An 11,972-nucleotide genomic window follows, 5' to 3' on the forward strand; every position below is an offset into this window, starting at 1 on the left:
ATCCCTCAAATTCAGCTGTCTTGATTTAGTCCCCTCATTTTACAGGGTTTTTTGTTTGTTTGTTTGTTTACATTTTTGATGAGACTGTAGCATGCTGTCTTAACCAACTCTCTGCCTCTTAACCAAAGACTCAGTTGCACAAACACACACCAAACGCCCACACTGTGAGCTTCCGTAGGACCCACATGGCTGTAGGCCGTTGTGCCCTGGTAGAACAGCACTCAAGAAAAGAAGACTTCATCACCTCCCTCCACAGCCACCTAGAAATTTTTTTTTTTTTTTTTGCCACCTAGAAATTTGAATCACATGAATAAAGGATAGATCTTGAGTCAAAAAAAAAAAAGAGAGAGAGAGAGAGAGAAAAGAAGACTTAACAGCATTTGCCAATTTTTAATTTTTGTAGTGGAAACACTCCCATTGTGGCTGATTTCAAGCTGCCAGAGGCATAACAACTGGCTGGCAAAAATCCTGAATATTTAGCTGCCCTGGAACAAACATTTAAGAATGAGTTGCAGGACTTCTTTGGAGATCCAGTGGTTAATACTATGAGCTTGCTTCCACTGCAGAGGGCACAGGTTCAATCCCTGGTCAGGGAACTAAGATCTCACAAGCTGCAGCCAAAGGCGGGCGTGGGTGGGGGGAGAATGAGTTACCACATGCAGGAAGTCTGAGACACCTCAGATTTCAGCCAGTACCCAGTGTCAGCTATGTGTGTGAAACCATGTTGGTCCTTCCAGCCCAGCTGACTCTCCAGCCAAAGTGCCCAGGTAAGACTAGCGCAAGAACCACTCAGCCAAACCAAAGAAGCGTGAGAAAGATTATGTTGTTTCAAACCACTAAGTTTTGAGATGCTGTTATACAACAACAGCTACCAGGGACACATAAAGCACAGATTGCACGGGAAGGGTCGGTCTATAGAGAAGTAAGTGCCTTTGTTTGCCTTCCCATATTAATCCTCAGCCCTATTCACAAGCTAGCTGGGAAGTTTCAGCCTCTCTCTTTGCTACGCCAAGACTCCCCGGACACCTGGTGCTGAACATAAGCGTGGGCGGCTCCAATGTGATAGCCCCTTTGAATGTGCCACCAGTCCAGTGTTTAATCAGACTGGGCACTGGACAAAGCAAAGATTCATATTTACAAGCAGCTATCTTAGGAAGATGTGTTTTACTGAAAATCAGGAGTGATTATTCCATGAAGTGAAGGGAATTTGAACAACCATGAGCAAGACCACTCCCAGGCAGACTAAACTTTTGAAACCTCTTCCTTGCTTTTATTCTCCTCTGGATATTGACATTTCTTATCTGTCCCGCCATCAGTAACAAACTTTGACCAACTGTAACTGATGTGTTAAATATTGACTTGGTGCAGTAGTGAGGATCCACGATCCATTTCTTCCAGGACACCACTACCATAGTGAGTATTTTAGGGGGCAGGTGCCTCTGCTTCTACACACTTGAAGACTGGGCTCCTCTAAGGGACTTTGTCCTACTAAAGATTTCCAAAGACATGGCCTGTCACTTTGGCCTATGCACCATCATCATGCATGAAACACTGGTGACTCTAAAGAATCAGGAACCAGGACAATGAAAAAGCATCACCTCAGAGATTCAGTTTTCTAGAAAAAAGCAAGAAAATGATGATCACAAAAGTCAAGATAGGGTTTCCTCCCAGGAGGAGGGAGTGAGTTAAAGATCAGGGAGGGACACAGAGAGAAGGCTTCAGGTAATATCCATTTCTTTCTGGGTGCTTGAGTCACATAGCGTTTGCTTCATAGCAATTTTTAAAGTATGTAAATAATTTTTTTTATTGAAGTAGAGATGATTTACAATATTGTGTTTATTTCAGATGTACAACAAAGTCATTCAGATTCTTTTCCATTATAGGTTATTACAAGATCTTGAGTATAATTCCCTGTGCTATATAGTAGGTCCTTGTTGCTTATCTACTTTATATATAGTGGTGTGTATCTGTTAATCCACAAATCCTAATTTATCCATCTCCCCCTTTCCTCTTTGGTATCCATAAGTATTTTTTGTGTGTGTCCGTGAGTTTGTTTCTGTTTTGTAAATAAGCTCACTTATATCTTTTTTTAATTTAGATTCTCTATATAAGTGATATCATATATTTGTCTTTCTCTGTCTGACTTACTTCACTTAATATGATAATCTCTAGGTTCATCCATGTTGCCTCAAATGGCAAGATTTCATTCTTATTAATGGCTGAGTAATATTCCATTGTGTACATATACACATTTTCTTTATCCATTCATCTGTCAGTAGACAGTTAGGTTGCTTCCATGTCTTTGCTGTTACAAATAATGCTGCTGTGAATATTGGCGTATATGTGTCTTTTCTAATTAGAGTTTTTGTCTTTTCTGGATATATGCCCAGGAGTGGATTGCTGAATCATGTGGTAACTCTAGTTTTTTAAGGAACCTCCATACTGTTCTCCATAATGGCTGCACCAATTCACATTCCCACCAACTGTGTAGAAGGGTCCCCTTTTCTCCACACCCTCCCCAGCTTTTATTATTTGTAGATTTTTTGATGATGGCTGTTTTGACTGGTGTGAGATGATACCTCACTATAGTTTTGATTTGCACTTCTTTAATAATTAGTGACACTGAGCATCTTTTAATGAGCCTTTTTGGCTATCTGTATCTCTTCTTTGGAGAAATTCTATTTAGGTCTTCTGCCCATTTTTTAACTGGGTTGTTGACTGTTTTGTTATTGAACTGCATGAGCTCTTTGTATATTTCCAAAATTAATCCCTTGTCAGTTGCATCATTTGCAAATGTTTTCTTCCATTCTGCATGCAATTTATATATTCTTGTGAAAGTAGGTTTTATTTCACAGTAAGAAAAAAATCAATTGAAAATTAATGCCTTCTGCATTCTGACTTTTTTCATGTTGCCTGGGAACGTGTCAGAAATGAAGAATCCAGACCCCATTTCAGAGCTACCAGACCTACTGGTCCTCAGTGGTTTGTCTGCTCATTAAAGAATGAGAAACAGTACCCAAGCTTAATCACTAATCCTGATGCATTGGGAAAGTCACTTTATCCTTGAGTCTTGGTTTCTTGTCAGCAAAATGGGCTTAATAATACAGATGTGGCCTCCCTTCCAGTCTGCTGTGAGGAGGATGGGAGATGATGTATGTGAAAGTACTTTGAAAAAACAGTTAAGCACCATATAAACAGGGCTTCCCAGGTGGTGCTAGTGGTAAAACATCTGTCTACCAATGCAGGAGATGCAAGAGATGTGGGTTTTAACCCTGGGTCAGGAAGACCCCCGAAGAAGGAAATGGCAACCCATTCCGTGGACAGAGAATTCCATGGACAGAGGAGCCAGGTAGGCTACACAGTCCATGGGATTGCAAAGAGTCAGACATGACTGAGCACAGATCATATAAATTAGGTATTGCTATCACCTTGGGGCAGTGCCCTGAATGAATCAATTACAAAGAAGTGATCAGTTATCATTCCCTCAGTTTCATAATTTCTGAAATCTTTTCAGCTCTAACTTCCTAGAAGCCTCATGCTTCTTGGTTCAGCTGCTATGAACTTGCTTTCATCCCTGCCCTAGGACCCAGATGCAGGGTCCTCCTAGTCCTTTGCAACCTATCTAGGGCAAATGACTTCTTTCAAAAGGCACTGGGGTCATCAGTGTGACTTTCTGACAAATCAAATTGTGCTGTGTAACAGCAGTGGTCTGGCCTCCCCTGAGAGGAAGCTGGGCTCCAGAGGAATCTGTGAGCAGTGGGCAAACAGGCCTCTGACACATCTTCCATTGTTCATGGCTCTTTTTTTTTCTTTTTCTTTTTTTTTAAGAATAAAAGCAGTAATTCTGTGCTCTGCATGTTGGAAAAACTTAAGAAGTGATGATAAATATGTGCATTGTTTCATAAGATATAAGTTTTGAAGTTTCTTCTAAGCTTTGAAAAATACAAAAACAGTTCCAAAAGGTCTAAATAGGTAAAGAAAGTACCTATAGGTGTGACTGGCCCAGATTTCTTGCATTGAGCTCCTTCTACTGAGTTTCAAGAATCAGCATGATACTATTTTTAAGGATGAGGTTCATAAACGCTAGACATTCAGTTGTGGTTAATCATTCGTTCATTTCAACATGCCTTTAAAGGCTAATCACACCAGGTTCTGTACTTGGTTGTCTTTGTGATCTACCAGTACAATGTGGGGAAATACAGATGTGTGTGTGTGTGAGGTTTTTCGATGACCACATTAAAAGAAAGAAAGAGAAGATATGAAAGGGGTATGGTAAAATTTTTAAGAACTCCCCCCAGAGCCCACATTCCACTGTCAGACCCTCCTGGCCAATCCTAGCACTACCAGTTATTAGTTGTGAGACTAGGTAAGTTATTTAATTCCACTTGGTCTAAATGTTCTCATCTATACAGTACGTTAGGTTTATTGTAAAAATTTGTAAATGACTTAAACCATGTGCCCAGTGTGTGATAAGGGCTCCATAAATGTCAATTACATAATGATCAAAGAAAGGAACTAGATGTTCAATTCAGGGGGAAAATACATCAAACTTGTTAATGTCATTGTCATGATTATCAATATTCTACTGATGATATTTGTGCAGAGAAGAGTTAAATTTAGCTGGCTCTTTTATTTTCAGACAAATTATATTCAGAGACTGAGAAGGTCTTTACTAATTATTCATTTAATGTAGGTTCATTGTGGGAATTACAATAATTTCACAAGCCAAGAGCATACAGGATAATGTCTCTTATAAGTCAATAAAGAAATAACATGTTCCAAACCACTGATAGATTGATTACAATATTGTTCCAGGCAAGGGGGAGATGAAAGGAACAAAATCCAAATTTAGTTGAGTTGTGCCTTTGTGTAAGCTGGTTTGGAAGAGTTGGCTTAACCAACCAGAAGCTAACTTCCAGCTGCTGGAGAAGCAGAAGTCCCATGTTTCTCGGGATGAAGGTGCCGGTGTTGGCCGGCAAGATAGTCTCCTTCAAGAGGCTGCTGCACGTTTTTCACCAGTGCTGGCAAAGAGTTGCCTTGCCCAGGCAGGGGCTAATGCTCCAGGATCTTCAGAGAGCTATTTAGATCAGCAAAGCATAGCCTTGCCCAGACAGAATGCTCGTGGCAAGTCCTCACCAACTTGGCGTTTAAGGCTGCAGTGTGCCATAGCCAGAGTGACTCCTCATGCATTCTTACCCATAGGCCCCCAGCAGTGCCTGCCAACAGTTGACCTATGGAATGCTCATTGACATCAACAGATGTTGATGACCTCAAGATACAGCTTCCTCTATGTAAACAACTTTGCTCTTAGATCAAAACAAGCTCATTCTTAGATCAAAAACCAAGTAAGAGGACTGGCAACAAGATGGCAGAGGAGTAAGACTAGGAGATTGCCTGCCTCCCCACAAATACATCAGAAACTCATCAAAATATGGAACAACTCCAACACAGTAACTTCTAAAGGATAGCAGAAAACTCCACAAAGGCAAGCTGACCTTTCTGGAATGAGAAATGAAACCAATATTGTAAAAGCAAATATCCTTCAATTAAAAAAAAAAAAAAAAGAATTCCCAAGGTGGGGGGGGGGAAGTGAGTTTGAAATCATGTGAAACTAATACACGAGACTAAACTGCTATCCAAGAAGAGATCGGCTTGCAAGATTGGCCCTTGGCTGGTGTCTGGGAAAGTAGATTTTAAGAAGTTTCCCACCCTTAACTGATAAGACTAACTTGCTGTGCCCAAACTGTTTATACAAACAATGTGGTTTATACTCAACACCCGCTCTCCTTCTGAGAGTCTGGAATTTGGGCATGTGCCATGCAGAGGCTGCCTGTCTGCCCAGTCAAAACCTCGGGCACTGAGTCTCCAAGGAGCTCTGGATGGCATCTCTCACACATGCAAAATTCTTTGCTTAATCAAAGAACCAAGTGTGTCCTTTGGGACTACACTGGGAACAGACCACTGGATGCTTGCACCTGGCTTTCCCCGGTCGTCACCCATCTGCTCTTCCTTTGCTGATTGTGCTTGGTATCCTTTCACTGTAATAGATCAGAGCCCAGTGGTAAAGAATCCAGCTGCCAGTGCAGGAAACACAGGTTCAATCCCTGATCCAGGAAGATCCCACATGCCATGGAGCAACGAAGACTGTGTGCCACAACTACTGAAGCCTGCATGCCCTAGAGCCCGTGCGCCGCAACAAGGGAAGCCACCGCAAAGAGAAACCCACACACCTCAACTGCAGAGTAGCCTCCGCCTGCTGCAAAGAGAGAAAAGCCCGCGAAACGACAAAAGCCCAGCACAGCCAAAACTAAATAAATAAATACAATTTTAAAAATAAACAAATTAGAAATGGGACAGGATGCTGAGTCCTGTGAGTGCTGCTTGTGAATCATCGAACTCGAGAGTGGTCTTGGTGACCTCCAGACACAGTGCTAAACTATGAAAGAAAAATATTTTTTTGGAAAATACTGATACCACAGCATTATCTAATTCAATATCAATAAATGAACATATCATTTTCATAAAGACTCAGAAATATAGGACTTGAGAAAATGTTCTTGAAAGAGCAAAGAAAAAAAATGCTGCCAGGCAGCTTCTGTCCTCAATGACCTCTCTATAAAATTGTAAAGATGTTAGGAATCTTTCAGCACTGTAAAAGTTAACTGCAATGTGTAGAGGAAGACAAAAATTGGCAGTGCTATAATTTATAATTTTTAGATCATCATACTTTAAAAGGCTTCCTGCTCCCTTCATACAGTTTATCCCCTGAAAAAGTGAAAGTGTTAGCCATTCAGTCGTGTCCGACTCTTTTTGACCCCATGAACTGTATGTAGACCGCCAGGCTCTTCTGCCCATGGGGTTTTCCAGGCAAGAATACTGGAGTGGGTAGCCATTCCCTTCTCCAGGAAATCTTCCCCCAACTCAGGGATCAAACCCAGGTCTTCTGAATTGCAGGCAGATTGTTCACTGCCTAAGTCACTAGGGAAAGTGGACTTGATTTCATTGACCAGTATAAATTAATTTTGATATTCACTCACAAATCCTGTGCTCTAAGAGTTAAAAGCAAATGTATCGTGTTATAAATATTTCTTGACTAATTGCTTCAGCATCAGTTTTGAAATGTATTCATTCAATGAGAATTGATTGAATACTTTCTACGTGCCAGGCAGACATGTACAATTCTTTGGTTTAACTTCAGTCCTGCTGTTTTCATTATGTTACCACAGAATCCACTTACTGGCCCTGGTTAGGCAAGCCTCTCAAAACCCCTTGCTTTATTTTCTCTTGAAGATGATCATCAGACCATGTATTTGGGTATGTTGTTGTGCTGGGCTTTGTATCAAATGAATTAGTCAGGAGTATTGTTTTCCATCCTTTTGATGAAAGACAGCTTTCCCATTAAAAAAGCAAATCCTTTATATTAAAAAAAATGTTTAATAGAATGTTACTCTTTCCAGCTGGTTAAATTTAGAACACTGAAAAAAAAAAAGTTTCACGTGAGACTCTTCTCCACTTCTGGGCTAGAGCATTTTCAACGTGAGTGTCAGCTGGATGTGTTGGTATTTAACTCACACATCCACAAGCCTTTGTCCATTCACAGGAAGGGACCAAACCCTCCTGGTCCTCCTGGTTTGCATAACAGTGGGTGAAGATTGTGATGACAGATTTCAGGGAAGGGCCTGTGCCAAAACTGTTAGTATTTTCCACTTCAAGTTTTAAATTGAAACATTCCCTGATCCAGTTGCAGGCCCACCCTTTCTGTTCTTTGAAGTAATTTGAAAGCCTACAGTCTGTAACCAGTAAAAATGATACAAATAGTAAATGTATCCAGTTGCAAAAGGCAGCAATACATTCAGTGGAATCAATGTGTGTCTACTGAGCACAGGGTACTATGGAAACCCACAGTCAGGAATAAGAAAGTAAAATGTTGATTTCCAGGAACTTAGAACCAGGTTGCCTGTCTTAGACAAAGCTTTTTGGTGTCAGGGAACAGAAGGGCCCTTGGGCTGGCTTATGCAAAACCAAGGCTTTACTATAAGCAAGAGAAAGAAAGTTGCTGGGTCTCAGTAAGAGAACAAAACCAAGACCTGAGTGCCAGTAGGAACCAGAATGGCTCTCCTTGTAGGTCCCAAGCCTCTGGCTGCCTCTTTTTCTATTTCATGCTGACTCTGTGCTGGCCAACTGTGTGAGCTTGAGACCAGGTAAGACTGCTTGTTGTACCTGTGAGATCACTCCTCCCCTTCCATGGGTATAGAGGTTTAGCTGGACCCAAGGTTGTCAGCCAAAGGCTATGCTTCCCTGCCTCCCTTGCTGCTAATTGAAGCTGCTGACTAGGCTCTGGTCATATGCAATACAGACAGGAGTGACGTACATTTACAACTTCCAGATTATGCCTTTACATGGAAAAGAACTCCTTTACAAAGAAGAGCTCCTCTTTGAATGCACAAAGAGCTCCTCTTCTCCTTTGCCTTTACTGGCTAGTGTGGCTGAAAGTGGCAAAACTGAAGACATTTCTTTGACCTGAAGATGGAAGCTGCCCATAGAAAATAGCAAAGACATGAGGTAACAGCCTGGTGGCCAACTCCATGGAGCCATCAGATTGGTTTTGGATGACTTGTGGGGGGAGGGGTGTGTGTGCACGGGGGTGGGTGGGTGTGTGAGTCACTCAGTCGTGTCCAGCTCTTTCCTGATGCCCGCCAGGCTTCTCTGTCCATGGAATTCTCCAGGCAAGAATACTGGAGTGGGTTGCCATTTCCGCCTCCAGGGGATCTTCCCAACCCAGGGATCAAACACAGGCAGATTATTTACTATCTGAGCCAGGTTCAGACTGTTTTAGGAAAAAGAAACCTGCTTCAGTCTTGTTTAAGCTGCTGTTGTTTTGGTCATTATGAAAGAAGCAGGAGCCTGGAACCTAACGAGTAACCCTGCTTTCTCTGCTTTTCTCTGTATAAAATGGAAAATGACCACCTCATAGCTTCTAAATTTATAAGACCTAAATTGAGATGACCAACCAAGGATCAAACACCCAAGCAGGAGGGAATGTGCTGGTGGTCCAGTGGTTAGGACTTGGCACTTTCCTTGCTGGGGCCTTGGTTCAATCCCTGTTGAGTAACTAAGATCCTGCAAGCCTCGTGGCCAAAAAAAAAAAAAAAAAAGCCAAAAAAACCTCAAGCAAGAGAATTGATTGTCCCATCTTGGTCTTCTAGTCAGCTGGACTGAGAGGGGAGAACTGACGGATACAAGCCTAGCTCCTGGGCTCACCCCATGGGTGGAGTGAATTTCAGGGGTCCTCAGAGAGGCCCGTCTACTTTATTGGCCAGTGCTTCTGTACTGAGACTAAGCGTTCCTAGAGGTATATACGTATTCTTTTAGAAATGACTTATAACATGTAAACATAAAGCATATGAATTAAGTGAGAAGGAAAGCTCAGAAATTGAAAAGGAAGCCAAGATCTCTCTCCCAATTAATAAGGTCTCTTGTGGATATGAGGGTGGACCCCTGCTCCCACAAAGATCTTCCAAGTCTGCTGGTTCTGCCGAGGAGGGTGATGGTCCCAAGTAAAGAAGAAAGACTCTTTGGGCAAGGGTATTCAGGGAGTTGTGTGTTGTTAGACCCTCAAACACAGAGAGAGAGGTGTTTTGGTAGGTAGGGGAGAGTTTGGAATGAAAGGAAGGGATGCCAGAATGAAGAAAAGTATATGGGTGGGTCATCCCCAGGGAATAAGAAAACAGTAAGGAAGAACGAAGGAGGGGATTCTTTATGTTCATCATCTTCTCTTGTCCTCTGTTCTCTTAGCCAGTAACCAGTAGCCAGCAGCAGGGAGTAAGAGTTACAAGAAAAGACTCAAGAGCCCCCCGGAGCGATCTAGCAGATCACCCTCTCTGAGCCACAGTTTCACTTTCATCTGTAGAAGGAAAACAATAGCATCATCTCACAGGATTATGTGAGGATTAACAGAGGTAATAATATGTGGAAAGTGCTCAAAACAGTGTCTGGCACAGGGTAAGTGCTATGTATCTTAGCTATCATTATCAGACCTCTAATAATCATTATTATTCCTTCATTAAGCAGATGCTTATTAAGCTTCTGCTTAGCACTGACAGCAAGAGACCCAGCGGAGTTAAGTAACTTGCCCAGAGTTTCACAATTAAGAATCATTGATGGTGGGTTTGGACCAAGTACGTCTGACTCCAAAAAAGGGGAATTCTTATCAATTTCACCACACATGTTCCCTTTCTTCTTCTTTTTTTCTTTCATTTAATATGGTCATCATAGATATAAAAGAATTAATTTCTAAATTAAAGGGGCACATAATCTAGTGAAATGAGGGGCTAGTCAATTATAGTATATGACCATTTCTATGACAGAGGTTAAAAACTAAAAGTCATGAAGCCCCCAAGAGGTATTTAACCATATAAGGAGGATCCAGGAAGGTTTCCTGGAGAAAATAGAGAGAAGGAACAAGAGAGAAGGTAAAGCAGAAAAAGACATATGGAAAAAAAGCTTTCTGGACACAGCTGTTTTACTAAATTACTAAAAGCAAGTTGTTGCCTAGAACATAGAATGTGAAGGTGAAATAGATGAGGCTCAGAGTGTACCCCCTCCCACCCCTCCACAGACATTTCAGGGAGAAAGGCATCGTAAACTCAGAGATGTGTATCTTCATCCTGGAAGCACAGGTGAGTCTCACAAGAGTAGGACAAGACTGAGTGTGCTGCTATTTGGGGGCACATGTGCTTTTGGTTAAATCAAATATAAAAAAACAAACATCTTGACTTTTCATGAATGAGTTCAGATAGTGAAACCTAAACAGGGGAAGCCATGATGTTGAAGGCATGTACTGTGTCTTACTCAGAGCTCTCTCTCTTGAGCCTAAAACAGACCCTGGCACACAGTAACCACCCAACAGATATTTGTGTAGTGAATAAATGCATTGGATAAGAAGATGTGTGCATTTTAAGAGCACTGTTTGCCAACCTTCACTTATCCTTTGTGGATTAACGTTGATTAGAATGGTACTTTTGGCTGATATCTGAAGGAGCTGACTGGTTATATATTAATCACTCCTTTGGATGGTTATAAAATTAATTCAGTAGTTCTCAGGAGGTAACTCTGCATTTTCTTTTAATTGAGGTATGTGCAACATAATTGACCATGTTGTTGTTTAGTCACCAAGTCAAGACCAACTCTTTTGTGACCCCATGGACGACAGCCAGCCAGGCTCCTCTGTCCATGAGATTTGCCAGGACACACTGGAGGAGGTTGCCATTTCCTTCGCCAGGGGATCTTCCTGACCCAGGAGTTGAACCCGGATCACCTGCATGGCAGGTGGATTCTTTGCCACTGAGCCACCTAGGAAGCCCTATAATCTACTATACCTCAATTTAAACTCATAAGTAAAAAGTGGGCATCACTTTGTACTTGAGATTCATCTAGGAACCATTAAGGGATAGACATAAAGCATGACCCCATCCTGTGGATGTAAGTTGTAATAATGGGGATAACGTGAAGAGGATCAGACTATTCATGCCAAAATATGTTGTTTTGGCACGTGTATTCTTTTGAAATGAAGGCAATTAAGAAACAGCAGACACAGGAGGAAACTACTGCCTTCCTCTTTTCTGCCTAAAATCAGGAAATGAATATCCCTTTGTAAAGGTGTCACCCCCTTCCCTCTCCTGTACTAAGAGACCCTTAATCACAAGAGACTCTTATCACTGGAGTTTGCATAGCAGACCTTACTAAAATAACCCTTATCTCCATTCATATCCCTCATGTATCTCCCTTCCCCCAATTTTATGCCACTAGAAGCCAGAACCCCTTTATTTTATCTTGTTACTCTTCCACATTCACAGCCCTATGCTAAAATGGTATATAAGCTCTCAAGCCTAGACACTTCTTTGGGATTTCACTTCTTTTCTGTGAAGCTCCCATGTGCATACATAGTCAATTTTTTCTCCTATTAATGTCTT

At 41.6% G+C, this 11,972-nt stretch overlaps 1 long non-coding RNA gene across 1 annotated transcript; it reads left to right on the forward strand.

The window, feature by feature from the left end:
* The first annotated feature begins 7,920 nt into the window (after positions 1-7,920).
* On the forward strand, positions 7,921-9,983 carry LOC122427619. Its single transcript, XR_006265499.1, has 3 exons — positions 7,921-8,201; positions 8,387-8,562; positions 9,796-9,983. It is a non-coding gene; the product is annotated as an uncharacterized LOC122427619 (long non-coding RNA).
* The last annotated feature ends 1,989 nt before the right edge of the window (positions 9,984-11,972 follow it).

This window comes from Cervus canadensis, chromosome 2 (genome assembly GCF_019320065.1).
Source record: "Cervus canadensis isolate Bull #8, Minnesota chromosome 2, ASM1932006v1, whole genome shotgun sequence".
Taxonomy (NCBI): Eukaryota; Metazoa; Chordata; class Mammalia; order Artiodactyla; family Cervidae; genus Cervus; species Cervus canadensis.